The sequence below is a fragment of the Cydia amplana genome, chromosome 8 (assembly GCF_948474715.1).
Source record: "Cydia amplana chromosome 8, ilCydAmpl1.1, whole genome shotgun sequence".
Classification (NCBI taxonomy): Eukaryota; Metazoa; Arthropoda; class Insecta; order Lepidoptera; family Tortricidae; genus Cydia; species Cydia amplana.
Genome location: NC_086076.1, coordinates 6,998,187 through 7,015,158, shown reverse-complemented (window position 1 = coordinate 7,015,158; position 16,972 = coordinate 6,998,187). Strand labels below are relative to the sequence as shown.

Here is a 16,972-nt window from a genome sequence, read left to right as displayed (position 1 = left end):
AGTGACTTGAATCGTTTATCACTACAGACGAATAGTTTTATACGAGTACCTGTTTACTTAGGTACTTTATTTATTTTTATCCTATATCCTACATTACGAAAAAAAGGAAATTACCATCGTTATAATTTATTTTCTGGATTGTCTGTATCTTATCAAAATGAGAAAGGAACTGAAAAGAATGCCCTATTCCTCTGTGCGCGGCGAACACGGGTGGAGACAAGATATAAGTACTGAACTGCACAAATACAAATGTGTCTAGATTTGAAACACAGCTATTCATATCAAGAGGCGCGTTCGTTGCCCTTTGGCCTTTACTGGTCGTAGATATAGCTTTAGGGTTACCTCGTAGAGGCATCCATTTTCTTTGTACATTGGTCTATGAGTGTCTAGTCGGATAACAAACTTAGTAGATAAATTAATGAAACATTAATTTATTTAATGATATCTATGACGGTGGACGGTATAAAAGATTTAAATAAAATTTAGTTATAATATTAGTGAAACAAGAGGTAGAAAGTTGTTTTTTGCTGCAAGTGCTGATGTTTAGTGCCGAGCAATCGAAATATTTTAATTTAGCGCAATATTTAAAGCGTAGCATTCAAAAGTGTAAAAATTACAACTATTCATCTCAACTGTGACAGCATATTGAAAAGCAAGAAATACAACATGAAAACATAAAGCCAGTCAGTCGCTTTGTGACGTAAGTGTTAATTAACTCTAGACACATTACAAGATACACGTTCAAACGTTTCGTCATAGCTTTGCTAATTATAACCTCTCGCGCCAAATAATAGTCCTGTTAATTTTTGTATGGAGTAGGTTGTTATGTTTGTAGGGTTTTTGGTATTTAGCATACCTACTCGTTCTTAAAGTTAAGGGTAGTTTGAAATTGAAGACTTAGCATACCTACTTAATTCGTTTATACAGTTAAGGGTAGTCTGAAATTGAAGACTATTATGGGTTGGGTATAAAAAGAAACTACACTTGGCGGACGGGTCTCTTTGGTTGTTGAGCCGTGCTAGCAGACGGTTGTTATAAGACGAGATTATTGTGAATTGGAACAAGACAAGAAAATAAATGGATAAATATCTTCAAGGGTGTTGTTATTTTACACTTCAGAAGTGTGCAGAACGTAAGTACACGCCTACTACTATTAATTATCGATTTAGTGAGATAACTGATAACAACATGACCCTTATTCTGAGATTTGAGATAATTAAATATACAAAATTCTAATGGATTACGTATAAAATATGGTACTGGTAACATTTTTATTTAATTTAAATAAGTACCTACATAATTTATTAATATATTATGATGATCAAGTACACGTGTTCTTCCTAATAAATAGATACTTGACGGTAGTTACTTCTTTTGCTACTTACCTATCCACACATGTGGAAGTTAGGCAGAATATGTCAACACGTGGGTCTTGATATTTGTGTTGGTTATGGAGTGTTAAAGGGTGCCTTAATTTTCATAATTTTTTCACCACGGCGCATAGTTTCCGAGATAAATTGATAATTATGATTTAAAACCAGGTCTCGCAAATGAATTGATGATTTGAGTTTTGATTTTGATCCTTAATGTTAAAATTTGTGGAATATAAATAGATGGCTACTATGCAAACGGGGCATTAAAGGGGGCTTGAATTTTAATTCATTTGTTTCGCTATGATGCACCGTTTTAGAGATAAATGAATGGTTATAATTTGAACTACCATTAAACATAATTTTATGTATATATAATTCCTTCAAAGTGTATAAGGTATTATGATATAGTATATAGGTATTATATAACACCGGATACTTTTACATTTCATACCGAGTTGTTGGAGAATATGGCTGACGACTCATGATGATCAACGGCGCTTGCGAACACCAGAATGTAGCTGGAATTACAACGGCAGTGAAAAAGGAATCCAGAGTGAAGCAGAGTCCTGTTGTGAAAGTCAGGAATAACCCCGCTTCGACAGCCTTAGCGAGGGGTACGCGCCAGTGGACATCAGGTCATGTACACCTACTTTTACTATTTATATTATGAAAGATTTGATATGGTAATGTGTTGGATTGATATTGTTGATTTATTTATTGATCAAATATTGATTTATCGAGTATCTAGTATCGACTTGGAGGATACAACTAAACGGAGTAGCCATTAACAGGCTTTCCCCTCTGTCGAAAATAGGCGGCCAACGGTCATACACAATGTATGGACTGACGTTTATGTGACATGGCTATTTTTACGTTACACTTACATTTGACGTTCCCCTCCCCCGCAAAAATCGGCAGACTGTTTTGTACAGAAAATTACAGACATGGCGTCTCCGTTTGATTATATCCTCCAAGAGTATCGAGTATCTAGTATCGAGTATCTAGTATCGAGTATCTAGTATCTAGTATCGAGTATCTGGTATCGAGTATCTAGTATCGAGTATCTAGTGTATCAAGATTATTGGATTAAAGAGTTATTGGATTAATGGGTTATTGGATTAATGGGTTATTGGATTAATGGGTTATTGGATTAATGGGTTATTGGATTAATGGGTTATTGGATTAATGGGTTATTGGATTAATGGGTTATTGGATTAATGGGTTATTGGATTAATGAGTTATTGGATTAATGAGTTATTGGATTAATGAGTTATTGGATTAATGAGTTATTGGATTAATGAGTTATTGGATTAATGAGTTATTGGATTAATGAGTTATTGGATTAATGAGTTATTGGATTAATGAGTTATTGGATTAATCAGTTATTGGATTAATGAGTTATTGGATTAATCAGTTATTGGAATAATCAGTTATTGGAATAATCAGTTATTGGATTAATCAGTTATTGGATTAATGAGTTATTGGATTAATGAGTTATTGGATTAATGAGTTATTGGATTAATGAGTTATTGGATTAATGAGTTATTGGATTAATGAGTTATTGGATTAATGAGTTATTGGATTAATCAGTTAGTATTGTTGAGTTTTGGTTTATTGAGAGTTTTGGTTTCCGAAGCATGTCGCCAATAGCGACTAAAAATTCATGTGAGTGAAACCGTTGTCGTATAAACAGTTTTTGATTTATTGAGTTTTGATTTATTGAGAGTTTTGATTTATTGATTGATTTATTGAGAGTTTTGATTTATTGAGAGTTTTGATTTATTGAGAGTTTTGATTTATTGAGAGTTTTGATTTCTCGAGTTTTGATTTATCGAGAGTTTTGATTTATTGAGTTTCGATATATTGGTTTGAGTTTGGAATTATTTGATTCGACATTTGATTTATTTGATTCGACATTCGATTTATTTGATTCGACATTCGATTTATTTGATTCGACATTTGATTTATTTGATTCGACATTTGATTTATTTGATTCGACGATTTATTTGATTCGACATTTGATTTATTTGATTCGACATTTGATTTATTTGATTCGACATTTGATTTATTTGATTCGACATTTGATTTATTTGATTCGACATTTGATTTAATTGATTCGACATTTGGTTTAATTGATTCGACATTTGATTTAATTGATTCGACATTTGATTTAATTGATTCGATATTTGATTTAATTAATTCGAGATTTGCTTTATTGATTTGAGATTTGATTTATTGATTTGAGATTTGATTTATTGATTTGAGATTTGATTTATTGATTTGAGATTTGATTTATTGATTTGAGATTTGATTTATGGATTTGAGATTTTATTTTTCGATTTGAGATTTGATTTATCGATTTGAGATTTGAATTATCGATTTGAGATTTGATTTATCGATTTGAGATTTGATTTATCGATTTGAGGTTTGATTTATTGATTTGAGATTTGATTTATTGTATTGAGATTTGATTTATTGTATTGAGATTTGATTTATTGTTTTGAGATTTGATTTATTGTTTTGAGATTTGATTTATTGTTTTGAGATTTGATTTATTGTTTTGAGATTTGATTTATTGATTTGAGATTTGATTTATTGATTTCAGATTTGATTTATTGATTTGAGATTTGATTTATTGATTTGAGATTTGATTTATTGATTTGAGATTTGATTTATCGTTTTGAGATTTGATTTATCGTTTTGAGATTTGATTTATTGTTTTGAGATTTGATTTATTGTTTTGAGATTTGATTTATTGATTTGAGATTTGATTTATTGATTTGAGATTGATTTGAGTTATTGTTATTGAAGCATAAGCCTGACTAGAACAGAACACCACAATTAAACCGAGATCGAGGAGGATTGATGGTCTCTTATTGATTATATTATTATGTTGAAATTAGACTTGAGTAAAATAGATTAGAATATAATTATTTTCTTGTATAACTTTGTACGCTATCCGTTGCGAAGGTACGAGATTATTAAAAGACACTTACTGCGGTAATTAATTCACTTTTATACTTTTATTGTTGAACTTGAAATTGTAATTTCCATTGTGTTTACAAAAAGGCAAAGCTCGAGTATGTAGATCTCAGTTAACGCAAGTAGTTTCATTCCAGTAGTTAAATGATACCATATTTAAGTTACGAAATGTGCGATTCCATAGTAATATTTTATTAATTGTCAGGGTTAAAGTTATTGAAAGGTTATTTACACGATGTTTTTGAGATTTTGACATGCTGATGCCTGATTGAAACGATTGAAACTGTTAAAGCCACGAGAAAATGTTCGTGTGCTGACACAATTAAGAGTAGGTGCGAGAATAGAACTGGTTCGTATCCTATACATTGACTCTGATCGCAAGAAATTGATCGGTTTGCGATTAGTGTATCCACTGTTAAGTAGTATATGTAGTCTTGTCGGCCAAGTGTAGGGTTTCCACCTGGCACGTGTATGAGGACATACACGGAGTCAGGATGGACGAGTGTAGGGTTTTTGGTATTTAGCATACCTACTCGTTCTTAAAGTTAAGGGTAGTTTGAAATTGAAGACTTAGCATACCTACTTAATTCGTTTATACAGTTAAGGGTAGTCTGAAATTGAAGACTATTATGGGTTGGGTATAAAAAGAAACTACACTTGGCGGACGGGTCTCTTTGGTTGTTGAGCCGTGCTAGCAGACGGTTGTTATAAGACGAGATTATTGTGAATTGGAACAAGACAAGAAAATAAATGGATAAATATCTTCAAGGGTGTTGTTATTTTACATGTTACGTAAAAGGTTAGGCCGCCTTTACACCTGTAAGTTTTACTTACGTAAGTAGGGACAAAGCTATTTGTTACAATGAGATAACGATATTCATCTCTCATTCTGTGGTATAGCTGTGTCCCTACTTACGTAGGTAAGTAAAACTTACAAGTGTAAAGGCCGCCTTAGTAGACATTTTCTGAAAGTGTAGTACATTCATTTATTTAGAATTGTACATTTAACCGTTTGGATGCCAATGACGGATATATCCGCATCGTAGGTCCAACGCCGACGACGGATTAATCCGTCACAGAGCAACATAGACCTACGTGCCTTTGCATAAAGTTCAATTTCAGTTTTGACACTTCGGTGACGTGGCGTCCGATTTTGCGTTTCACACGGCGTCGAAAAGATTAAGAATAAAGTACGGTGAAAACATATTTCTTCAATTCGTTTTGAAATTAAGCTTTTAATTAAAACACCACGTGTAAAACACATTGTTGAACCACGAGTGACCGTAGATGGACGAGTTGCTTTGAGAAGGTACGATTCCATCTATTGCACTTTCGGTCGAGTGATTACAATATGCTTTAAACGACTACTGCGAGACAATTAATTAATTGTAAGTTTTAGGGGAAAATTCAAAACAACCAACCTTGTAGGTACCTAGTCGCTAATTTCTGTAGGCGTAAGCTTTTGTCGTTTTTATTTACAACTTATGTCATATTAGGGTATTCAAATTTGACGATTTTTTTATCTTTATATATTGACAAATCAGAATTGCATTTGTTTCATCAAGTTTTGATTTGCGGTCGGGTCGGCTAGAAATTAACTACCTATGCTTTGAAAAAACAAAAATACTTAAAAGACTAACCTAAACTTAAAAAATACTAGAGAAGGTAGTCCTCGGCGTAAATGTGCGATTAAATCCCGTTCTACCATCAATCTTAAAATAAAAAATGCGTTTCTCTTTTTAGATAATGGACTACCCTAAGGGTAACATTCCATTTCTGACCGCAGCTGCACTACTGCATGGTACTGAACGCGTCGCCGTTACTGTCCATTTCCATAGTAAAATGAACAGTAGTGCAGCTGCGGTTGGAAATGGACTGTCACCTTTAATGGTGTATTTTGGGATTCGAGATTGTATGTTAGCCTGACATGCTTGTGAAAAGGTCATAAAGTTTCCGTTCCTGTCCAAAAGAACAAAACGGTATCAACTCCGTACATTCATATGATTTTCTTTTTATTCCTTTGATCCAGGGTAGCCAGCAGCCTTGACAAGTTATATAGGTATAGCGAACTTAGAGGGCATGAAACTGCGTTGTCGAAAATGTAAATTTCACGTATTTATTCAAGTCTTGTTAATCATTGCATAGTATAAAACAAAGTCGCTTCCCGCTGTCTGTCAGTCTGTATGTATGCTTAGATATTTAAAACTATTATGCAACGGATTACGATGCGGTTTTTTTAATAGAGTGTATCAAGAGGAAGGTTTATAATTTGTTAACCCGTGCGAAGCCGGAGCGGGTCGCTAGTGCTAAATAAAAAAAATGAATGTTCCTACTAAATTTATATTGAAAATAATTGCTTTCTATTATTTTCTATATAGGTAAATACAGCTTACAAGTTTTAATTCCGTAGGTACGTAAAAACTAAAGCTCTTAGGTTAGGGTACCTAACCTTAAAATAATAGAACGACCAGGAGGAAAGCAAAACGGCTTAATTTTTATCACGTCTAACATTGGCAACATAATGGACTTTCTTGTCATGCTAATATGCGTTTATCGCGAGAATAAGGACCTGCGATTGCTTATATTCTTATTTTAATCTGAAACTCCAGTAGAATGTTAATTTTAAATGAAATAACACGGCGCTCGATTCATCGCTTTTATGTATTATTATATCTTATATCACTTTTAGTACCTACATTTCGCATAATTATGACTAAGTATTTCAGGTCGCATATGATGCAATTAAAATCTTTAGCCCCACCCTCCACTTTCACCTATTACTTACTAATAGAAATCTTTCGATTCAACTTAAACGACTTAAAGATTTCAAAAGGAGGAGGTTCTCAATTGAAGGGATGTTTACAAAAACAACATAACTGACTACACTGGTTGACACCTGAAACGATTAACAATGTTCTTAAAAAACTGTCAACCGCTCTAAGCAGTTCAATTAGATTATTTTTTAAATGTAATATGTTAAGCAATGATTGCAGCATCGCCTAAATCGTATTGTCAAGAAGTCGTTCTATGAAGTCAAGTGAAAGCTGCGTATGTAAACAGGGCGAATTAGTACATAATTGGAATGGAAAGATGAGGGGCCATTCTATTTGGTTCGGACTTCGGACTCTCATTACTGCGTTAACTGAAGCTTTTTGGGCTCTCTAATTGGAATACCTACCTACTTAATGCTTTTGACATAAACTGGACAACCGTGTATTGTTTAGCAGGGTTTACTTAATCACAATTAATGATATTAATATCCTGCGTGGACTTAAATTTATAAACAATGTGTGGCATACACATTAATTGCGACTAGGCATTCTGAGCTGGAGTCTGAAATATTGAAGTACGGCTACCATCAGTTTGGCACTGACATAAACGCCATCGAGAACGTAATTTACTTTCTATACATCTCGCTCGTACTCGCATATTAGTGCGAACGAGATGTATAGAAAGTAAATTACGTTCTCGATAGCGTATATGCCAGTTTTGACACTGTCAGTGACTCATGGTACGGGCTCAGATGTTTTGTCCAGTTTACATCTATTAGTTAATTTACAAGAGATATTATCGCCGACTACTAAATATGTAAACTTCTCTCTCAATTTGTTTATGCTGTCAATGAAGAAACGACTAAATTTACTACTATATACTAGGTAAACAGATAGCATCTTCATGGCAATAATGTTGAATGGATTTGAATAAAAAACGCTTGGAGGCGACGGCGCCGACACTTAGAAGTCTGTGACTGACAACTTCGTAATGCGCCGCTTGACTTAAGTTTTAAGCTAAATAATTAAATGCAATTATGTGAAATATTCCAAACTTTGAGAAACAGACGGCACAGAAAGATGTGCGAGGTTTTCAGCAATGGCTGAAAGTGGAAACAATACATAAAAGTTGTGACTTATAATCTTTTTAAATTATTCGAATAAAATTTATACAATGCTTCCCAAAATTATTCATGTTTACCAATAATACCAATTGAAATACTTTTTATCGGTGGAACGAAAGGACTATGTATGCAATGGGCTAAAAACGTTTCTCATCACACTTTCATACCTACATTAATAAAGTAGGTCTTCATATCCGGAGTTTATCGATTTCTGTTCCAATTTACACCCCATGGCGACGTAATTCAACGTTATTGCTTGACACCATTTAACAACTGCTTTGGGAAAACGTATACGATAAAGGGTTGCTATATAAGGAAGCCGGGAAATCGTACAGGTATCCTTGTTTTGTAAGGCTATGGAAAGTAATTAACGCTTGCGTTAACAAGTTTTTATCCTATCAAAAATTGTTTCAATGTAAAGTTTGGTTTTGATAGTGAAGCAAAGAGTTTTTATAATCAGTTATTTCCAAGAACAAATCTCCTTTTATGCAACTTATACCTTAACTCGTTTTAACTAAGTTTAGGCAAGCAATCTCTTTAAGATTACACGACGGATAAGACTCGTTGATAACTTTTAGATACTCTTTAGAATACCTATCATTTGTTCACGTTGTTATTGTTGTATCAGATATCTGTGGTCAAAATCTTCTGTAACTTCGTGAATTATTAACCTTTTGTTGTCCTATTAGAGAGGACTAAAAAGAATATGTTCGTGGGCACGCAGCTCGCAGTATTTTCTGAAGGGGAAGGTAAAGATCACAAATTTAGCCAAGACGATATTGAAATTTAAATCTTTCGCTTCATAACATACTCCAGTTTAAGGGCGCGCTGTTTACCTTACCTTTTATAAAATCTCCCCGATTTAATTCAAAAGTTTCTCCTTTGCGCATTCATTCAATGCATTAAGAATAATTGAAACATTATAAATACTATTTGGGTGTAGTTTAATATAAAATGATATAATATGTACCTATGAATATACAGTCAGCATTAAATAGATTGTGACCAAATGTCACTGACGGCCAAAGTGGCCAAATATATCGACGTGAGTCTCGGCGGTATTGATTACAGATAATGTATCAGTAGGTGCACTGGAAGCGGTATGGTTACAGCTTTAATGATTCACTTAATACCTACCTAAAGCTTGTCCAGGAATATGTATATGATCATGCACCATGTTACGGAAATTCACTACAACTATTTTTTCATACTATACTGAACTGTCACCATATACATGAGAATAACAGCGCCCTCTTGACAATGATCATATATTTCTGGTCAGGCTACCAATAATTAACCTATCAATAATTGCACATGTATGCACGTTAGACTCTTGCATTTAAATAAGGGTATGGTCTCCAGCAATAAAGTTAGATTGAACTGGAATTGCTTGAAACTATTGCAACAAGTTTTGCTTGTGAGTTTAATTGAGGAATCAGTATTTGAGAGACAGACACGCAACTTCGGTATAACTTACCTACCTTACTAAAAGGTTATTTACTAAGCTGATAAATAATATGGTAATATTTCTTTAATTCCTATCATAGACAGCAAAAAATTCTATTGTGGGTAGGTATTAGTTTATTTAAAATATTGTATAATTATTCAAGTTTTCTTTGCACCTTCAATACCATAATCCTTTTAATGTCATCAAAAATCTTTTATTAGGGTATTTTATAGATCAAGATCAGATAGGATCCTCTTTTCCTATAGTGATTTATGCAGGTATTTTTATGGTAACTATCGCAATTCTATCGGACAACGACATTTGGTAAAGTAGAACTGCTTATGAAGGCCATAAAATTAAGGCTATTTTGTGAAGTTAGTTCTGTGTTTTAGTTATTCCGTTAGTACATGGGTTAAGGATGACTCACGTTAGACCGGGCTGTGACCGGGCCGGAGCTTCCGGCGCTTCGTTTTCTATGGAAAGCATCACGTGATCATCTGTCATAGAAAAATAAGCGCCGGAAGCTCCGGCCCGGACACGGCCCGATTTAACGTGAGTCATCCTTAATGTTGATTTAAAACCCCGACTACTGACAAAACATCACTAATCACTACATAAACTAACATAGACATCGATGTAATATAAATTTGAATAGTGCCCAAATACTTATTAGCGGTGGTATATATGTATTGTTATTATTGTTTGTTTTAACTATAAATTGAACAATACATGTCAACTTATTCTATCAGTTAGCTACGTAGCTAGTATAATGTAGGTGAGTGATGCGCAAAGTGGACCTGACGTAAACTCCTTCCGACATTTACCAACAGTTGGCATAGCTTAGCATACTATTAAGGTGCTGCTGATTAAAATGTCGTGTTGTGGGAATGAAAAGAGTTCCGCACGCAATACAGTTTCACGCATTATTACCTAACTAATCCGGGAATTAATCGCATATAAAGTTATTTTGATAATAATCTTTCACGGCAAGCGTGACGTGACGTACGCGTTTACGTTGAGTATCATTTTGTATGGGATTTCGAGTTTCCAAAACGCCCCGCTTGGCGCGCTGTTAAAATCCTATACAAAAATAGACAACGCAACCGCATGTCACGCTATCGAATGAAATTTACACTAGGGGTTCTGTGTAATGTTAGGAGGGCCAGCTTAGGCGCATAAGAGTGATAAGTCATCAATGTCATCATCATTGTTTGTACCGTAAAATGGGGTGAGTAGGGGTAAAACTGACATTCAAACCTCGATACCATTTTATTTTTACATATGCTAACTGAATGGTGTATATAATAAGTGTTCCGGACGTTTCCCGTATGAAATACCATCTTATCCCAATTACGAGGGACCCCGTAGTCCCTCGTAATTGGGATAAGATGGGATTTCATACAAAAGTGATTTATGAAGATTGTTGGATCGATTTTTTTTATTAGTATTACTATAGCTCTTGGAATACATTATTTTTGTAGCAGTAGCCTTAAAATTCCATCTCACCCCCCTTTCATCCCTTCTCTCCCCATTTATAACCCAACTCTCCCCGCGAACCCTATTACTCACCCGCTGCGCGCGTGTGTGTGTGGTGAGCCGGTTGAGCTTTATTTGACGTTCTTAAGCGCATTGTAATATGCCTACTTGAATAAACTATCTCTTATTATTATCTGGTATAACTATAACGTGCCGGCCTTCTGACCCCCGGACATTTCAATTACGATAATGAAGTTTGACCTGGCGTTGTTACGGGATCGATCGTCTGTTATGCTTGTTACGGGATTGTTAGGTCTGCGACAATATTTGGACTCGCCAACTAATAAGAACTTTACGAGTATGTGGCAAATAAAGAAAAGAAAGTAGTGGATTCGATTTTGTTGTGGAGGTTTTCTGTCGCTGAATTTGCTGTTTATCATGTGTACTTCCGCCGATATGCAAATAAATCGAAGAGTGCACATGAAAATTTTGTAATTTTTTAACCGGTTTAGAATGCTCGTACTCCTTAGTTTTTAACTGGGTGCGTAGCCAACGTGAAATCGTTAACGCTCCGTAGCGAACGAAATGCAACTGTCACTGTCGCATAGTGGGGAAGAGTGATAGAGAGGGATGACTACGATACGCTACGGAGCGTTAATTATTGGCATGGTTGCTATGCGCCCTGCTTCTTCGTGCCAGAACTGAGGATTTTGGTACTGTTATTTCTCAAATCGATGTTTCAAAAATTATGTTTATGTGTTTGGATAGTTCTAGCGTCTGAAATAATTTAGTTCAATCCAATCTCATCAAACCAGCATTCGATCAGATCGATCGATAGAAGTTAAGGATGACTCACGTTAGACCGAGCCTTGTCCGGGCCGGAGCTTCCGGTGCTTACTTTTCTATGACAATGACAGGTGATTACGTGATGTTTTCCATAGAAAGCGAAGCTCCGGAAGCTCCGGCCCGGACACGGTCCGGTCTAACGTGGGTCATCCTTTAATTGGTAATGTTTTCATACATTTATTATTTAGTTTTCGACTAGTTGTTAGTTTATACCCACGATTAGTAGAACTGATCGTCACGTCGTCTCTGGAATGTTCGGACATAGCGGGTAATTGCCGTACGTGATACTGACAATGTGTTCTTGGCATTGGCAGATTGGTTTATCTATTGGATTTACTACCTTACAAATAATAATAAAAGTTACAATTTTCACGTTATGTTGAGGGTATTACCGGGTTGATGATGAAAACTGATACTTGTACTAATATTTTAACTTTATTCGTGTGCTACAAGCATAATAACAACCATTTTACAATAAATATTACAAGACTTCTTCAACTCTTCACTTGTCCGTACTCGAACTGGCCACTTGTCACTGCATACCGCCTTTTTAGGGTTCCGTAGCCAAATGGCAAAAAACGGAACCCTTATAGATTCGTCATGTCTGTCTGTCTGTCTGTCCGTCTGTCCATCTGTCTGTCCGTCCGTATGTCACAGCCACTTTTCTCCGAAACTATAAGAACTATACTGTTGAAACTTGGTAAGTAGATGTATTCTGTAAACCGCATTAAGATTTTCACACAAAAATAGAAAAAAAACAATAAATTTTTGGGGTTCCCCATACTTCGAACTGAAACTCAAAAAATTGTTTTTCATCAAACCCATACGTGTGGGGTATCTATGGATAGGTCTTAAAAATTATATTGAGGTTTCTAATATCATTTTTTTCTAAACTGAATAGTTTGTGCGAGAGACACTTCCAAAGTGGTAAAATGTGTGTCCCCCCCCTGTAACTTCTAAAATAAGAGAATGATAAAACTAAAAAAAATATATGATGTACATTACCATGTAAACTTCCACCGAAAATTGGTTTAAACGAGATCTAGTAAGTAGTTTTTTTTTACACGTCATAAATCGCCTAAATACGGAACCCTTCATGGGCGAGTCCGACTCGCACTTGGCCGCTTTTTTTATAACAATTCAAGGTGGCGGGAACCACTGACAAGTAAGAGTCAATTGATACTCTTTTTTAAGCTAATCAGAAATATAAGTAACAATGATTTAAATAAAGCTATTTATAAATAATGATCCTTACAGCTACTGTACTTTTTTTGTGTCGCACTTAAAATGCTGACTGTACCTCTTCTCATTTGCATGTCTAGTACTTACTAGGTCTAAACTCGACGTGTTTGTGTTTTTTCCATCGATGAGTACCTTTGATTAGTGATTACCTTCCAACTGCATCATCACATTAGCTCTATGTTCGCATATTATTGCCTTCATCAGTTTTATTATGACTAATGATAATATGACAAACAATACATTATGACAAATCTTTATGGGAAACAACGGGACCCCATTGCCTTGTCATCAGAATTATGGAAGTAATCCACAACTGATCATTAGTGGGTCAAGCAAGTTCTTATCTACAATGTTTACAAACATTATAATAAGCTATCAATTACGGTTTCTGAGATAATCGACTGAATTGACCTGATTCATAGTAAAAATTAGTGTATCGAAAACTCTCAGGGAATTTAGCTGACCAATGGCGTGACAGCTTGCTATCTCGCTCGATTTATGTGGTCTTTGTCTTGATTTTCATACGATTGGCTATAATTAATCGACCAATGACTAAGTCTACTTTAATTAGCCTGTTCTACAGTTTATCTCATTCTAATTTACTTAGGAAATGAGGATGTAGGGAATGATTTTCAGTATTTTCGACCTAAAATACTAAACGAATTAAACCCTATTATGAATTTAAGACCTAGATAACGAATATTACGAATATTTACATAGCACTTATGTCTATTAACAATCTAAGCGTGATTTTACCTACCTAACGTAAAAATCTTTATTGCGAATACAGACTTAAATATTTGATTTGTATAACTAAACTTAGGATCGTCTAGGTCGTGTCGTAGCGTCGCTATCATCAGTATATCCGGGATGCAGCTTCCACCGCAGCATTTAGAGGTAGACTACGCAAGTGGCTGCTTGATTTAACTTTGTACAGCGTGGGGGACTTTTTTGAATTGCCATGCACATAAATGATGCAAGAAATTGCTATTGACAATTGACTTTTTTTCTGATAATAAGTTATAGTTATACAATGTAAATATAAATTGTATATATATACATGTATACCTAATTCTTCTGACATGTGACATTGTTGTTATCAATAAATATTTGTATTTGTAAGGTTTACCTATAGGTAGATCCTCTATTTATTTAGGTAGGTATGCTTAGATTGTTATGCCATAATCAATTTGTTTAACAGTTAGAAGGGACTAACCGCTACGAAAGCAGATGACAGCTGTAATTATAATTAAACTAGCTGTTGCCCGCGACTTCGTACGCGTGGATTTGTATATTGGTGGTTATATATTCTACATTAGCTTAGAACATTATGCAGCAAAAGATTGCGGTAGGACGGTTAATAATTTCTTAATTATTAATATTATACAACGCATGAGACTTGTCTTTCACAACCTACGAAGTTTCAAGCCCCTAACTGAATAAAATTGTCCTCGATGTAATTAATCCCTTTAAACCCCCTTAGAAGATTTTCATGTCCTCTATTTAATAAAACCTACTACCTAACTACCTATTTACAAAGTTTCAAGTTCCTAGCTTTAAATAAAATTTGCACCCTAAGACGAACTTTCATCCCCTTTGTAACCCCCTTAGGGGTTGAATTTCCAAAAACGTTGCAATTACTTTTTTTGTAATCGGCTATTATGCCTTTCTAAGAAGTTTCAAAGCATTTGTAATGGATTCAAACATTCAACCCCTGTTTAACCCTGTTAGGGGATGAATTATACAAAACGCTGAAATTACTTTTCCTGTATTTTAATAATATCCCGAAATACAAAGATTTAAGTCCCGCGTTCGAAAAAATGTTTGATATCCATACAAACTTTCAACCCCTTTTTCACCACTTTAGGGGATGAATATTCAATAACGCTGAAATTAGTTTTCTTGTATTTTAATAACATATATATTTACGAAGTTTCAAGTTCCTAGCTTAAAATAAAATTTGAACTCCATACAAACTTTCAACCCCTTTTTAACCCTGTTAGGGGATGAATTTTACAAAACGCTGAAATAACTTTCCCTGTCTTCTAATAATATCCCCAAATACAAAGATTCAAGTCCCGCACTCTCAAAAATATTTGATATCCGTACAAATTTTTAACCCCATGTTGTACCACCTTGGGGGATGAATTTTTAAAAACGCTGAAATTTGTGTTCTTGTATCTTAATTCAATACCTTTTTGCAAAGTTTCAAGTTCCTAGCTTAAAATAAAATTTGCACCCTTAAGACGAACTTTCATCCCCTTTTTAACCCCCTTAGGGGTTGAATTTCCAAAAACGTTACAATTATTTTTTTTTGTTATCGGCTATTATGCCTTTCTAAGAAGTTTCAAAGCATTTGTAATGGATTCAAACTTTCAACCCCTGTTTAACCCTGTTAGGGGATGAATTTTACAAAACGCTGAAATTACTTTTCCTGTATTTTAATAATATCCCGAAATAAAAAGATTCAAGTCCCGCGTTCGAAAAAATGTTTGATATCCATACAAACTTTCAACCCCTTTTTCACCACTTTAGGGGATGAATGTTCAAAAACGCTGAAATTAGTTTTCTTGTATTTAAATAACATATATTTTTACGAAGTTTCAAGTTCCTAGCTTAAAATAAAATTTGAACGCCATACAAACTTTCAATCCCTTTTCAACCCTGTTAGGGGATGAATTTTACCAAACGCTGAAATAACTTTTCCTGTCTTCTAATAATATCCCCAAATACAAAGATTCAAGTCCCGCACTCTCAAAAATATTTGATATCCGTACAAATTTTTAACCCCATGTTTTACCACCTTGGGGGAAATTTGTTTTCTTGTATCTTAATTTAATACCTATTTGCAAAGTTTCAAGTTCCTAGCTTAAAATAAAATTTGCACCCTAAGACGAACTTTCATCCCCTTTTTAACCCCCTTAGGGGTTGAATTTCCAAAAACGTTGCAATTACTTTTTTTTGTTATCGGCTATTATGCCTTTCTAAGAAGTTTCAAAGCATTTGTAATGGATTCAAACTTTCAACCCCTTTTTAACCCTGTTAATGGATGAATTTTCAAAAACGCTTATAATAATATCCCCATATACAAAGTTTCAAGTCCAACACTCACAAAAATATTTGATCTCCATACAAACTTTCAACCCCTTTTTCACCACCTTGGGGGATGAATTTTCGAAAACGCAGAAATTAATTTTCTTGTTTTTTAATATAGTACATTTTTACAAAGTTTCAAATTCCTAGCTTAAACTAAAACTTGAACCCCATACAACCTTTCATCCCCTTTTTAACCCCCTTAGGGGTTGAATTTTTGAAAATCGCTTCTTATCTCTTGTACACTTTATAAATGCAACCTAGTGTGCAAATTTCAACTTTCTAGCTTTTGTAGTTTCGGCTCTGCGTTGATGAATCAGTCAGTCAGTCAGTCAGTCAGTCAGTCAGGACACTTGCATTTATATATATAGATAGATTGTCCCACGCCTAAACTGGTTACTCGATGGGAGCTTAATTTAGTCTACTTACGAGTACGTAGGATTACTCTAACACTATAGAATACCGACAAACAATGGCGCTGTCATGCTCTGGATGCGTTAAATTAAAATAATTAACTCTAAATAGAGGTCTATCATATTCCTGGGAGCAGCAAGATTTTTCAGATATACCTAGCTTGACTAACGTAACCAATCTCCTCTATTGCAGGTTGACGTCAAG

General features: G+C 34.6%; 1 long non-coding RNA gene across 1 annotated transcript in view; it reads right to left on the bottom strand.

The window, feature by feature from the left end:
* LOC134650360 (uncharacterized) overlaps nucleotides 1-16,972 on the bottom strand; it is a 156,547-nt gene that overhangs the window by 32,631 nt on the left and 106,944 nt on the right. The gene's annotated exons all lie outside the window — the stretch shown is intronic.